At 39.1% G+C, this 16439-nt stretch overlaps 1 protein-coding gene across 5 annotated transcripts in view; it reads right to left on the bottom strand.

Annotated features, from left to right (window-relative positions):
• Nucleotides 1-16439, bottom strand: part of Zc3h12b (zinc finger CCCH-type containing 12B) — a 221074-nt gene that overhangs the window by 147727 nt on the left and 56908 nt on the right. For 4 of the 5 annotated variants that reach the window (XM_011247643.3, XM_011247642.3, NM_001034907.3 and 1 more), the window contains exon 3: nt 5961-6035. The exons of the other annotated variant lie outside the window; for it this stretch is intronic. The gene's annotated coding sequence lies outside the window, so the exon portion shown is untranslated. The remainder of the gene's footprint in view (nt 1-5960; nt 6036-16439) is intronic. 5 annotated transcript variants of the gene reach the window in all.

Raw genomic sequence — 16439 nt, 5'->3', positions numbered from 1 at the left:
ATTTTATTGCTATGGTCCTTTAGCAAATTAACAGTAGTAGGTTTTCCCCAAGGCCTGTGGCTTAACTAGTGTCTTGGCTACTTGACTAGTGTCAGGTATGGGTTCTATCTCACTGAATGGGCCTTAGATTCAATTTTTTTAAAAACCAGTTGGTTACTCCCATAACATTTATGTCACTATTACACTAATACATCTTGTGGGCAGGACACAGACTTTGGAGCTGGGAGATTTTGATGATTACCATTCTCATCTGGTAGCATCTATAATACCTTCAAGTACCATGAACTCTAGTCAGTAGGAGTGAAGCTTCTAGTTAGGCACCAGCTGAATTTCTCTATGTCCAATGACATAAATGTTAGCATCAACAATAGGGTTTTATCATCAGGAAATAGCCTGCAATATCTGGGAGGTTCTCTAGGAACCCTTTGGCCAAAAATTCAGCAAGATGTAACTCATCTAGCACTGAGGATTTTACTTGGTAGAATTAAATGGATATTTGGAGCAAGTCTCCCCCACTACATTTAAGTCACATTCACATATGTATCTACTTAGTAAGCTTCTAAAGTATGTTCACATATGGGTTTTTCAAAAGGCCTTTAGTATTAATTGATCCTCCCTATATAACTCACTTTACCCTACTTGCCCAGCCCCTCCTCATTTACTCTACCTGTTCTAGTTTTCCCTTTATCTTTTTATAACACTGTATTCTACTTCCATTTCCTTGCAAGATCCCCTTCTTTTTCTCAGGGATCCCTTACAACCTGTGTGGTAACTGTAAATAAAATCTAAAGCTTAAATATCAACAGCCACATGTAAAAGAAAATATGCAAATATTTTTCTTTCTGAGTCTGTGTTACCTCACTGAATATATTCTTTTCTATGTTCATCCACTTATGTGTGAATTTAATAATTTAATTTTTTAACAGCTAAATAATATCCCATTGTATAAATGCAGCACATTTTCATTATTTCATTCTTTCAGTTGATGTACAACTAGCCTGTTTCCAATTTCTGCCATTATGAGTAGAACAGCAACGAATTTGGATGAGCAAGTGTCTCTGTAGTAGAGACCTTTGGGTATATGTCCAAGTATTGGATAGCTACATCTTTTAGTAGACCTATTTCTTACAGTGAGGATCCTCCACTCTGATTTGTATAGTACATGTCCAAGTTTGCATTCTCACCAATGATGGATGCGTGTATCCCTTTCTCTAGGAACCCTTTGGCCAAAAGCTCAGCAAGATGGAACTAACTCACTTCTAGCACTGAGGATTTGGCTTGGTGGGTTAGTTTGATAGGATGGTTTGGAAGGAGGGAAAGGAAGTGAGAAATGAATTAATTATATTATAATCTCAAAAATAAAATTTAAAACTAATAATAAAAATATTTGTTTTGTGCCTTTGACTTATTTCTCCTCCTATACATTTTATTTGTAGGTTTGTTTAGTTTGTTTTTGTCTATTCATAATGTCCTAGATTTCCTCAATATTCTGTGCCTAAAATTTTTAAGATGCAGTATTTTCTTTGACTGAGTTATAGATTTCTTCTATTTTATTATGTCCAGGACCTGAAATTCTCTCTTCTATGTCTTTTAATCTGTTGATGAGGCTTACCTAAGATTTTTTTTTTTGATTTCCTGAGTTTTTCATTTTGAGTTTACTTCAATTTGGCTATTCTTAGGAATTCTATTTCTATTTTGTTTATTTTCTATTGTTATTTTTGTTGTTGTTCTGTTTTGTTTGAGACATGGTTTCTCTGTGTACCCTTGGCTGTCTTGGAACTCACTTTGTAGATCAGGTTGGCCTCAAATTGATAAAAATCCGCCTGCCTCTGCCTCCCAAGTGCTGGATTAAAGGCGTGCACCACCACTGCCCAGCTTGAATTATATTTCTTTTTGAATTCTACTTTTAAATCTTAGATTGTTTTTCTTATTTCATTTGTTTGTTTTTCATGGTCTTAATTATGACATTTATTTATATCCTCTTTAAAGTTCTTGAAAATATTCATAATTGCTATTTTGAAATCCTCCTTGTGCTTCAGTGAAATTGTTTTTCTCAGGGCACATTGCAGTAGGTTTGCTGGCTTCTCAGGAGGCATATTGTCTTGGTTGTTCATGATTTTGCACTTAGGTCTAGGCATCTAGAGTTGTGACATTTGTAGTTTCTTGGTATAGCTATCTTGCCTTTATTTAGCTAAGTGCTCAGTTTTCTAAAGAAACTTCTATTATTTCCAACAGGGCAGGGATAACAAACTTCCTTAATTTCTGTTTGTCTAAGAAAGTATGTCTCCTTCACCTTTAAAGAATAAGTTTTAGAGGCTCAAGATTCTAGTTTGATATAGTTTATGTCTCTCAAATTCTAAAGTATACACTTTATTTTTGCTTTTATGCTTTCTAAGAAATCAGATATATTTTAAGTAGTGTCTATTTTTCCTCTCACTCCTTTCAATATTGTTTCTTTACCTTTGGTTTTCTGTAGTTTGTATGATAAATCTAGTCTTAATTTTGTTTGGTTTGATTTGGTTTCATCTGTGTGTTCTACCATCTGTTTGGACATGGTGAGCTCGCCACATCTATGATTTGGTATCTGATATTAACTTGAATAAATTCTTAGTCATTTTCCCTTCAAATATTTCTTTTGTTCCTTATTTTCACCCTTAACACTCACACTTGGTATACACTGAACGTTTTTAGTTGCCCCACAGCTTATGGATTTTCTTTCTACATTACAAAGTTTTCAGGTTTGGGGATTTTTTGTTTTTAGTTTTGTTGTCCTTTTGCTTTTCATGTTGGAAGTTTTTACTAATGTATACTCAAGCTTTAGCTCTTACCTTGCTCACAGCTGATCTTCATTACAGACACATGGTTGAGGTTTTCCTCATAAGGACAGGGTCTACAAAGGTTCTGCTTGAAAGTCTCTTACCTGCTAAGATGTGATTCTCTATATTTGCCCCATTAATTCAATTTAAGGCTCAGTGGTTTTCAACAGCATGTCAGTTCTGTGTTATATTTTAAAAAGATTGCTGTTTTTCAGTTTGCTTAATTGTTTAGAATGGGATTTTGAATCCTACACTAATTACATGCCAAGACAAAAACCTAAAGTCCCATCTTCCACTTTGAATACCAACTTTACACATGCATAATTCTGCAACATCATGTTTTGATGTATTAACTCACTGAGTTATGCAGCTCTCCCCATTCCATTGCACAACCTAAAAATACAACCTTCATTAAATATTACTGAATGATTTCATCATGAAGCAATGTAGCTATGGCAATGGGAACAAATTTTCCAAAATTCTAATTTTAATCTGAAAGCTTAAATTTCATCATTGGCACACATATTCTCAACTGTTTGTAATGAAATAAGTGGTTCATCTTATTAATTATTTAGAAAAAAAGTCTGTAAGATGTTGATTTTGAATAACCAAAGGTGTTCTGTTCATTGTTTCTTTTAATAAAATGATATTCCATGAAAAATGACTAGTTTGCCTCACAATGAAAACATACAGCAACCATCTTATTTCTTATGCTGCAAAGAGTATCAAGTGATCAAATTTATGGTCAAAATTTATCAAATTATAATTTTAATCATTTCTTGATGGACGTTTTAAAATAAAACTGACTTTTTAATTGATACCTATACAAATGCTATGCTGGACAAACCTATAAAATATAGCATATACAATTCTGTACAGTATATAATGCTTAAAAACAAAAATATTACTATTCAGAAAGCTGCTTCATGCTTGCTGACAGGAGCCTGGTATAGCTGTCTCCTGAGAGGCTCTGCCAGCACCTGACTAAATACAGATGCAGATGCTCTCAGCCAACCACTGGACTGAGCTGGGGGACCCATATGGATGAGCTAGGGAAAGGAGTGAAGGAGTTGAAGGGGTTTGCAACCTCACAGGAAGGACAACATCAACCAAACAAACCCCCAAGATCTCCCAGGGACTAAACCACCACCAACCAAGGAGTACACATGGAGGGACCCATGGCTCCAGCCACATATGTAGCAGAGAATGGCCTTGTTGGTCATCAGTGGGAGGGCAGGCCCTTGGTCCCATAGAGGCTTGATGCCCAGGCATGTTGGGAGCTATTAAGACAACACAATTGTCCTGATCTCTGAATTGGGCCTCTCCCCCACCCAAGAAGAAAAGGGGGTCAAAAGTGGGTCACCGATGTACCGCTCCGAGAACAACCACAGATTGTTCCAGCCCTAAGTCAGCGCTGGATGTCCTGACCTCAAGATGTACCCTGATACCACCAAGTTCCTGCTTCCCCGTGTAGTCGCCAAAAGAAAAATTCCGCTGCCCCATCCCTCCTGCTGAGAAGTACTTCCTCTTTTTCCCTGCCCCATCCCTCCTGCTGAGGTGCATTTCCGCTGCCCCATTCCTCCTGCTGAGAAGTACTTCCCCTTTTGCTTGTGCATTTAAACCTTGAGCCTTGCTAATACAGCAGGACCTTGATGCCACTCGGAATGTTTCCATGTCGTTCTTGCACTTGGTCCTTGTCTCTCTCTATCCCCCCATTTGGTTCTTAGGAGAAGGTCCCCTCGAGACCCTCGAATAACTGGACCTGCTGGACAGGTCACAGGCATAAGGGGATGCTAGAGTAGTGAGGCAAAAGTAGGTGGGTTAAGGAGCATGCTCATAGAGGCAAAGAGGAGGGAGGATGGGATGGGGACGATGCAGAGAGGAGACCAGGAAGGCGGGACAACATTTGAAATGTAAATAAATAAAATAACTAATTTTTAAAAGATAGCTATACTGTAAACAAACAAACAAGCAAAAAAACCAGCAGACAGCTGTTTCACACACTTAATGTTTGCTGTGCTTCTTAGCTGAATTGATACATACCACCTTGGTTTATCTAAATATGCTACATGACATTCAAACAATAATAGTAACTAAAGATATATTTCTCAGAATGTACATTTTCAATTCCATCTCCACTCCAATTTTTAAGCAACAAACACTATATTTAGAGACTACTTGGATGTCAATTATATGATCTTATAGATTTCAATTACTCTGAACCTCAGTTTCTCACCTATAAAATGGGATTATTTGAAAAGCATTATTAAAAGTAAACATACTCTAAGTAATATCACCTTGTACATTTCAGATTTTAGTTCTTAATATTTAAAAATGAAAAATGAAAACAAAACAATGCTGATGACCTAGAATTAACTCAGTCTAGTGAAGGCTAAAGAAAAGTCGCATTTATTTGAAGCCACATGAGATTGCAATGTGGGCAAATACAGTTAAAAGTATTGCTGAAAATGTGCTTTCAGGTTATAAAAAATGGAAATGGTACTTATAGCTTTAAAAGGCAAAGGTGTTGGTAATTGTTCCATTTGTTATTCAGAAATTGTGATTGGGACTGACAAAAATTAAACTACCTTATAATAACATTATTATTATATTATTTATGTATATGAGTGCTCTACTTGCATGTATGCCTACGTGACAGAAGAGGGCATCAGATCTCATTACAGATAGTTGCGATCCATCATGTGGTTGCTGGGAATTGAACTCAGGAACTCTACAAAAGCAGCTATCGCTCTTAAACACTAAGCCATCTCTCCAGCCCCAAGAACATTATTTTTGAAAAATTAGTTTCAGAGGAAGACTAGAAAGCTTTCCTCATCTAGGCCACATAAAATGAACAGCATTCATATGACTGTAATTCCAGCTCACAGAGTCAAGTTTAAGATCATCTTGAACAAGGTCATAAATTTTAAGTCAGTCTGGGAAGGAAGGAAGGAAGGAAGGAAGGAAGGAAGGAAGGAAGGATGGAAGGAAGGAAGGAAAAAAATAAAGGAAGGAAGGAAAAAAGGAAGGAAGGAAGGATAAAAGGAAGGGAGGGAGAGAGAGGAGGGAGGGAAGAAAGGGAAATCTTACTTTTCTCATCTCTGTGACAAAGTATCTTATAAGAGAGAGTTTGTCTTTGCTTACAGTTTGAATGGATACAGTCCATCATGGCAGTGAATATACAGCAGCAGGATTATGAGACATTTGGTCACGTTGCATCTGAAGTCAGAAGCAGAAAGCAGATAAATGATCAGGCCATAAAACCTCAAGTTTCATTCCCAGGAACCCAATTCTAGCAATGTTATGCCTCCTAAAGGTCTCCCAACCTTCCAAACAGCACAAACACATGGAAACCAAATTGTCATGTTATGGAGTCCATTTGGATCCAATACAGTTCAAACACCAGGTCAATTTGGATGACAAACTTTATTTTAATCAAGACACTACTGATAGATCAGGGCAGCAGAACAGACTCAAAAACTGAACTGGAACCATTACCCAGAAAATTACAGAATATTTAAGCTTGAAAACCCCAATCATCTGTGCCAAGTTATAGTTACATTTTCCTACCAATTAGGATTTAGGGATAAGGGCTTTCCTTAGCGGTTGATATATGTCAACTGATACAGAATGTAGGTTTTAGAGTCCATCCAATCAAATCCATTTGTTCTTTTGTAGTTAGGAACAGTCATTATGTTTTGGGGAACAAAGGATGAATGGGAGCTGTGGTTAGCAATAGTCATTATGTTATGGAACAGAAGATGAGTAACAGACACTGTTCAGCTCTTGGGAAGTCCCCAGCTCCTCTAGGGCCTGGGACTTTGAACTTAGTTCCCCCCCTATTATTAAATGGAACCTAAAAACAAAATGGCAATACTTAGGACAAGTTTCTTTTGCTTGTTAGCAACAGTTAAACCAGAGCATCTCAGTGACTTTCCATATGTAAGGTGTAACCTCAAACTTCGGGTAGTTTCTGGGAAGAAGTCTACTATACTTCATAAATCTATTGCACAGAAAAAAATGGAACAGTTTTTCCAAAGTTGATACATACTCAGGGTGATTATCTGCAGTCTCACTTTAAGGTTCTACTTGCTGAAATCTGATTTACATGGCCTCTCAACTTGTAACTAGTTAAGTTTTTTGTTGCCTTAACATAAGCCACGGTGGCCGGGCGTTGGTGGCACACGCCTTTAATCCCAGCACTCGGGAGGCAGGGGCAGGCAGATTTCTGAGTTCGAGGCCAGCCTGGTCTACAGAGTGAGTTCCAGGACAGCCGGGGCTACACAGATCAACCCTGCCTCAAAAAAACAAAACAAAAACAAAAACAAAAACAAACAAACAAACAAACCATAAGCCAGGGTAGTTTCTGGAAAGAGGAAACTTAAACTGAGAAAAATACCTCCACTAGATTGGTCTACATGCAAGTCTGGGGGGGTGCATTTTATTGACTAAAGACTGATATGGGAGGCCCCAACCCATTATAAGTGATGGTACCTCTGGAGTTTATGGAAAAGCAGGCTGGGCAATCCATGAAAAAACAAGCCAGTAAGTATTGCTCCATGGCCTCTGCGTCAGTTCCTGTCTCTAGGTTTCTCCCCTGACTTCCCTAAATGATGAAATGTAAAACAGTAAGGCAAAATGAGCCCTTTCTACTCAAGTTATTTTCAGTCCATGGTCTTTATCACAGCAATAGAATATAAACAAAGACACAACTGCATTTTACATTTCCTAAATCAATGTTATTCCATTATTTTCCTCTACAATTTTGACAGGCTATAATAATGGCTAAAGTTAGTAAGATGAAAGATAATTATGTTCCTGCCTGCCAGGCAGAAATGAGGATATTCTAAAGAAAGACTCCTGGCCCTCCCTTTGACCATCAAATTATTGAAACAATGGACCTAAGAAATTACAGTCTCCTTAGGATTCTCATGACAAGAAGAGAAAAGGGATAACAGAGGACGAACTTTTCTCCAGGAAAGATTTAAAACTAGTCAGATGGCATTGGAGGAGAGACTGACCTAGTAGGATATTGGAGCTGAGATAGTGGTGGTCAGGAGACCCACACCTTGATGGAACTATTTAGTTATGCATTCTATTCTATTTAAGTTTTACACTCATGTTGGGACCCTGAAGACAGACTTGTAAGAATCAGTGGACCTCTGTCCTCTGTCCCTTTTCTCAGTATGGCCCACAGAATCAAACTCTCTCTCTCCCTTGTCCTCACTCTCACATCCTTACCCTTACCCCTCCCATTCTGTCTTAGTCAGGGTTTCAATTCCTGCATAAACATCATGACCAAGAAGCAAGTTGGGAAGAAAAGGATTTATACTGCTTCCACATTGCTGTTCATCACCACAGGAAGTCCAGACTGGAACTCAAGCAGGTCAGGAAGCAGGGGCTGATGCAGAGGCCATGGAGGGATGTTACTTTCTGGCATGCTTCCCCTGGCTTGCTCAGCTTGCTTTCTTATAGAACCCAGGACTATCAGCCCAGGGATGGCACTACTCACAATCGGCCCTTCAACTCTTGTTCACTAACTGAGAAAATGCTTTACAGCTAGATCTCATGGAGGCATTTCCTCAAGGGTGGCTCCTTTCTCTGTGATAACTCCAGCTTCTTTCAAGTTGACACACAAAATCAGCGAGTACATTTTCCCTTTCCCCCTCTCCCCATTGTTAATTTGGCTTAGTTAACTGGCCTATCAAGGACAGATCTTTGACTTGTTAGGTACATGCTCTGATCCTAACTTCAGTAACAATCTCCTACATATTATTTTCCCGTGGCTTCTAAATAAGTTACCACAGAATTGGTGGCTTTAAACAAACAAACAAACAAACAAACAAACAGGCTCTTACTTTTGTCGAAGCTAAGAGCTAAAAATCAATTTCACTTAGGGAAAAAAATCAATGTATCAGCTGGGTCATATTTGCTCCACAGTTTCAAGGTTTGAAGTTGCATTTCTTACCTTGTGGCCTCTCGTTCACTTTCAAAGCCATTAGTGCAGTGTTTATGTCATCATTTAACCAGTTTAATAATTTAGCCATCATTTAACCAGTAGGAGAGAAGATACTCTAAGGAGAGACACTTTTGCTCCTCATTTTAGGTATCTGGATACTGAAACAATGGACTTCAGTGAATTTAAATTTCCAAAATAAGTCCATGCTAGGAAAGGGAAGCTCTGGTAACAGCAAGAAAAGTCACTTGGCTCCCAGGAAGAGATAAGATGAAATTGTGACAACTTAGTAAAGAACTTTGCAAGACACTGGAGACCAAACAAAGGCCAGTAATGGAAAGGAGCCACATTTTGACCATGACTGCCAACTATGCATACTTTTTACCCCGAAGTAAAACCTCATTCCTATACCCTGAAAACTGACTTGAGCTTCACTGAACTCCTTTATTTGTTTCTCTTCCCAATACAACCACTTTGACTAAACCTCCTTTCTCTACTTTTCCTATTACTTGTCTTGTTTAAGTGGATGAATGGAAGGAAGGCTGAGTCTTGCTTGTTGGCGCTATTAGGGTCAAGTTTTCACTCTAAAAACTCTACAAGCGGTTACACTGTCTTATTTTCGGACCCATTTTCATCTGTCTCCCTCATATAATGGCATTTGAGGTGACATTAGGGCCCATCAAAATTATCTAGGGTCATTATCAAAGCTCACGATCCTTAACTGAACAACATTTTCAGAGTCCTCTTTACAGTATCATATAATATTCATAAATTCTAGGGATGAAAACGTGATACATTTAAAACCTTTTTCAGTCTAGTATGGACAGAGAGTAGGGAAAAATATTCCAAAAATTAACTTAACTTTAAAACATTCTGAACAATGTAACTTCAACAGCAATCAAAATCATATACCTAGCTATTTATTAAGACACTAAAAGGCACAGAGACAGTATCCAAATTAACAAAATCAGAAATGTAAAAGGAGACATAACAACAGAAACTGAGGAAATTAAAAAAATCATTAAGTCATACTTCAAAAGCCTATATTCCACAAAACTAGAAGAACTAAACGAAATAGATGATTTTCAAGACAGATACCACTTACCAAAGTTAAATCAATACCATGTTAACTATATAAACAGTCTCATAATCCCTAAGGAAATAGAAGCAGTCATTAAAACTCACCCAGAGTCCTACCAGACTTTCAAAGAAGAGCTAATATCAACACATCTCAAACTATTCCACAAAACTGAAACACAGAACACTACCTAATTAATTCTATGAGGCCACGATCACCCTGATACCTAAACTACACAAATTCAGGCCAATTTTACATATGAACATTAACACACACACACACACACACACACACACACAAAACGCAATAAAATTCTCACAAACTGAATCCAGGGACACATCAAAAACTTGATCACCATGATCAAGTAGGCTTCATCCCAGGGATGTAGGGGTGGTTCAACATATGAAAATCTATTAACATAGTCCTCTATATAAACAAACTCAAAGAAAAAAAGCACATGATCATTTCATTAGATGCTGAAAAAGCCTCTGACAGAATCCAATACCCCTTCATCTTAAAAGTCTTAGAGAAATCAGGAATTCAAGGCCCATACCTAAACATAATAAAAGCATTATACAGCAAGCCAGTAGCCAACATCAAATTAAATGGAGAGAAACTTGAAGCAATTCCACTAAAATCAGGGTCAAGACCAGGATGTTCACCCTCTTCCTACCTATTCAATATGGTACTTGAGGTTTTAGCTAGAGCAATAAGAAACTAAAAGATATCAAGGGGATACAAATTGGAAAGGAAGATATTCAAAATATCACTTTTTGCAGATATGAAAGCATCATCATAAGCAACCCAAAAAATTCTGCCAGAGAACTCCTATAGCTAATAAATACCTTCAGCAAAATGGCTGGATACAAAATTAACTTGAAGAAATAAGAAGCCTTCCTTTATACAAATGATAAATGAGCAGAAAGAGAAATTAGGGAAACAATATCTTTCACAATAGCCAAAAATAATATAAATATCTTGGTGTAACTCTAACAAAGCACCTGAAAGACCTATATGTGAAAAATTTCAAGCCCCACAAGAAAGAAATTGAGAAAGATATCAGAAAATGGAAAGACCTCCAATGCTCATGGATCGGTAGGATAAACACAGTGAAAATGGCCGTCTTACCAAAAGCAATCTACAGATTTGGTGCAATTCCTATAAAAATTCCAACAAAAATGTTTATAGACCTTGAAAGAGCAATTCTCAACTTCACATGTAAAAACAAAAAACCCAGAATATCTAAAACAACCCTGAATAATAAAAGAACTTCTGGAGAAATCACCATCCCTGACCTCAAGCTGTTACTACAGAGCAATCGTGATAAAAAATTATATGATATTGATACTGAAATAGACAATGAAATTGAATCAAAGACCCAGAAATAAATACACACACCTATGCACAATTGATTTTTGGTAAAGAAGCCCAAACCACACAATGGAAAAAAGAAAACATCTTCAACAAATGGTGCTGGTCTAACTGGATGTCTGCATTTAGAAGAATGCAAATAGATCATATTTATAACCCTGTATAAAACTCAAGTCTAAGTAGATTAAGGACATCAACATAAAGCCAGATACACTAAATCTCATAGAAGAAAAAGTGGGGAAGAGCCTTGAATGCATTGGTACAGGAGACAACTTCGTGAAATGGATCATGCTCTAAGATCAACAACTGATAAATGGAACCTCATGAAACTGAAAAGCTTCTGCAAGACAAAGGATAATGTCAATAGGACAAAATGGCAGCCTACAGATTCGGAAAAGATCATCACTAACCCAACATCCAACAGAGGGCTAATATCCAAAATATATAAAGAACTCAAGAAGTTAGACCCAATTTAAAAATGGGGTACAGAGTTAAACAGAATTCTCAACAGAGGAATCTCAAATGGCCAAGAAGCACTTAAAGAAATGTTTAACATCCATAGTCATCAGGGAAATGTAAATCAAAACAACCCAATCAGAATGGCTAACATTCTTAAAAACTCAAGCATCAGTGCATGCTAGCGAGGATGTGGAGAAAGAGGAACATTGCTGGTGGGATTGCAAACTGGTACAACCACTCTGGAAGTCAGTCTGGGGGGTTCTCAGAAAATGGGAAATAGTTCTATCTGAAGACACATCTGTACCACTCCTGGGCATATACCCAAAAAATGTTCTACTATACCACAAGGACATGTGTTCTACTATGTTCATAGCAGCTTTACTGATAATAGCCAGAAACTGGAAACAACCCAGATGCCCCTCAACTGAAGAATGGATACAGAAAATGTACACATGGAATATACAATGGAATACTATTCAGCTATTAAAAATAAGGATGTCATGAATTTTGCAGGCAAATGGATAAAACTAGAAAATATCATCCCGAGTGAGGCAACCCAGTCACAAAAGGACATGCATGGTATGTACTCACTCATAAGTGGATATTACCCATAAAGTACAGAATATTCATGATACACCCCACAGATCCAAATAACTTAAACAAGTTAGAGGGAGGGAGGGAAGTGCCTGGCAGAGGGGAGAAGGAAGTAGGGGGGGTAGGATCAGATGTGAGGGAGATCTGCAGTTTCTGAGAGTTGCAGTTTGGGGAGGAATCTTTAGGAAGTCCCAGAGAACTGAGATAGAAGAGGTTCCCAGGAGTCAATGCAGCTGACCTTAGTCAAGATGCCTAACTGTGAGGACATGGAACCTGAAGAGCCCACCTCCTGTAGCCAGGCAGGAGCCCCAGTGGAGGTATAAGGACACAAACTCAACCACAAAACTTTCAACCCAAAATGTGTCCCATCTAAAAGAAATGCAGAGGCAAAGATAGAGCAGAGACTGAAAGAATGACCAACCAATAACTGGCCCAACTTGAAACTCATCTGATGGGCAAACACCAATCCCTGGTGTTATTAATGATATGCTTGCAGACAGGAGCCTAGAATAAATGTCCTCTGAGAGGCTCTACCCAGCAGCTGACTGAAACAGATGCAGAGACCCAATGCAGAGCCTAACATTGGACAGAGATCAGAGACTCTTGGGAGGAGTTTGGGGAAGGATTGAAGGCCCTGAAGGGGATAGGAACCCCATACAAAAACCAACAGAATCAATTAACCAGGACCCCTGGGAGCTCTTAGAGACTGAGGCACCAACCAGAGAACACACACAGGCTTAAAGGAGGCCCCAGGCAGATATATAGAAGATGTGCAGCTCAGTCTCCATGTGGGCCCCCCAACTGCAGTGGAGGCTATCTCTAAAGCTGTAGCCTGACTGTGGTATCTGCTCCCCAACAGGGCTGACTTGACTGACATTGGTGAGAGAATATGCCTACCCTGGCAAAGACTTGATGGGCCAGGGTGGGGGATACCAGGGGGTTCACCTCAGAGGAAAAGGGGAGTGGGATAGAGGAGGGTCCCTGTGAGGGAGGAACCGAGAGGGTGCAGAGTTTAATGTAAATAAATATATTAATTTTAAAAAGACACTTAAATGTAAGTTTCTCTCTTGCTTGCTCAAACAGACACTATTACTATTCTTTTACACAACTCTTTCCCTTTCTTTGTTTTTGTTTTTTTAATATTTTTTATTATTACGTATTTTCCTCAATTACATTTAGAATGCTATCCCAAAAGTCCCCCATACCCTCCCCACCACTTCCCTACCCACCCATTCCCATTTTTTGGCCGTGGCATTCCCCTGTACTGGGGCATATAAAGTTTGCCTGTCCAATGGGCCTCTCTTTCCAGTGATGGCCGACTAGGCCATCTTTTGATACATATGCAGCTAGAGTCAAGAGCTCCGGGGTACTGGTTAGTTCATAATGTTGTTGCACCTACAGGGTTGCAGATCTCTTTAGCTCCTTGGATACTTTCTCTAGCTCCTCCATTGGGGGCGCTGTGCTCCATCCAATAGCTGACTGTGAGCATCTACTTATGTGTTTGCTAGGCCCCGGCCTAGTCTCACAAGAGACAGCTATATCAGGGTCCTTTCAGCAAATGCTTGCTAGTGTATGCAATGGTGTCAACGTTTGGAGGCTAATTATGGGATGGGTCCCTGGATATGGCAGTCTCTAGATGGTCCATCCTTTTGTCTCAGCTCCAAACTTTGTCTCTGTAACTCCTTCCATGGGTGATTGTTTCCAATTCTAAGAAGGGGCAAAGTGTCCACACTTTGGTCTTCGTTCTTCTTCAGTTTCATGTGTTTTGCAAATTGTATCTTATATCTCGGGTATACTAAGTTTCTGGGCTAATATCCACTTATCAGTGAGTACATATCATTTGAGTTCTTTTGTGATTGTGTTACCTCACTCAGGATGATGCCCTCCAGGTCCATCCATTTGCCTAGGAATTTCCTAAATTCATTCTTTTTAATAGCTGAGTAGTACTCCATTGTGTAAATGTACCACAATTTTTGTATCCATTCCTCTGTTGAGGGGCATCTGGGTTCCTTCCAGCTTCGGGCTATTATAAATAAGGCTGCTAAGAACATAGTGGAGCATGTGTCCTTCTTACAGGTTGGAACATCTTCTGGATATATGCCCAGGAGAGGTATTGCGAGATCCTCCAGTAGTACTATGTCCAATTTTCTGAGGAACTGCCAGACTGATTTCCAGAGTGGTTGTACAAGCTTGCAATACCACCAACAATGGAGGAGTGTTCCTCTTTCTCCACATCCTCGCCAGCATCTGCTGTCACCTGAATTTTTGATCTTAGCCAAAAGATGAGATGGAATCTCAGGGTTGTTTTGGTTTGCATTTCTTAATGCTTGTGCCTAATGAAAACTTTTCTTTACTCTAATTTTGCTTCATACTGACACTTTCAAAATTCTTTTTTAATTTGTATACATCATTCTCTCATATTTTTGAAATTAAAATATAATCAACAATTGGTGCTGCCACAACTGGTTGTTATCGTGTAGAAGAATGCGAATCGATCCATACTTATCTCCTTGTACTAAGGTCAAATCTAAGTGGATCAAGGAACTTCACATAAAACCAGAGACACTGAAACTTATAGAGGAGAAAGTGGGGAAAAGCCTTGAAGATATGGGCACAGGGGAAAAATTCCTGAATAGAACAGCAATGGCTTGTGCTGTAAGATCGAGAATTGACAAATGGGACCTAATGAAACTCCAAAGTTTCTGCAAGGCAAAAGACACCGTCAATAAGACAAAAAGACCACCAACAGATTGGGAAAGGATCTTTACCTATCCTAAATCAGATAGGGGACTAATATCCAACATATATAAAGAACTCAAGAAGGTGGACTTCAGAAAATCAAATAACCCGATTAAAAAATAGGGCTCAGAACTGAACAAAGTATTCTCACCTGAGGAATACCGAATGGCAGAGAAGCACCTGAAAAAATGTTCAACATCCTTAATCATCAGGGAAATGCAAATCAAAACAACCCTGAGATTCCACCTCACACCAGTCAGAATGGCTAAGATCAAAAATTCAGGTGACAGCAGATGCTGGCGTGGATGTGGAGAAAGAGGAACACTCCTCCATTGTTGGTGGGATTGCAGGCTTGTACAACCACTCTGGAAATCAGTCTGGCGGTTCCTCAGAAAACTGGATATAGTACTACCGGAGGATCCAGCAATACCTCTCCTGGGCATTTATCCAGAAGATGCCCCAACTGGTAAGAAGGACACATGCTCCACTATGTTCATAGCAGCCTTATTTATAATAGCCAGAAGCTGGAAGGAACCCAGATGCCCCTCAACAGAGGAATGGATACAGAAAATGTGGTACATCTACACAATGGAGTACTACTCAGCTATTAAAAAGAATGAATTTATAAAATTCCTAGCCAAATGGATGGACCTGGAGGGCATCATCCTGAGTGAGGTAACACATTCACAAAGGAACTCACACAATATGTACTCACTGATAAGTGGATATTAGCCCAAAACCTAGGATATCCAAGATATAAGATACAATTTCCTAAACACATGAAACTCAAGAAAAATTAAGACTGAAGTGTGGACACTATGCCCCTCCTTAGAAGTGGGAACAAAACACCCTTGGAAGGAGGTACAGAGACAAAGTTTGGAGCTGAGATAAAAAGATGGACCATGTAGAGACTGCCATATCCGGGGATCCATCCCATAATCAGCTTCCAAATGCTGACACCATTGCATACACTAGCAAGATTATGCTGAAAGGACCCTGATATGGCTGTCTCTTGTCAGAGTATGCCTGGGCCTAGCAAACATAGAAGTGGATGCTCACAGTCGGCTATTGGATGGATCACATGGTCCCCAATGAAGGAGCTAGAGAAAGTACCCAAGAAGCTAAAGGGATCTGCAACCCTATAGGTGGAACAACATTATGAACTAACCAGTACCCCGGAGCTCTTGACTCTAGCTGCATATGTATCAAAAGATGGCCTAGGCGGCCATCACTGGAAAGAGAGGCCCATTGGACACACAAACTTTATATGCCCCAGTACAGGGGAACGCCAGGGCCAAAAAAGGGGAGTGGGTGGGTAGGGGAGTGGGGGTGGGTGGCTATGGGGGACTTTTGGTATAGCATTGGAAATGTAAATGAGCTAAATACCTAATAAATAATGGAAAAAAAACCTGAAAAAAAATATAAT

Source organism: Mus musculus, chromosome X (genome assembly GCF_000001635.26).
Source record: "Mus musculus strain C57BL/6J chromosome X, GRCm38.p6 C57BL/6J".
NCBI classification, from domain to species: Eukaryota; Metazoa; Chordata; class Mammalia; order Rodentia; family Muridae; genus Mus; species Mus musculus.
Note: the sequence above shows the minus strand (reverse complement) of the source record. Positions and strands in the feature narration are given on the sequence as shown.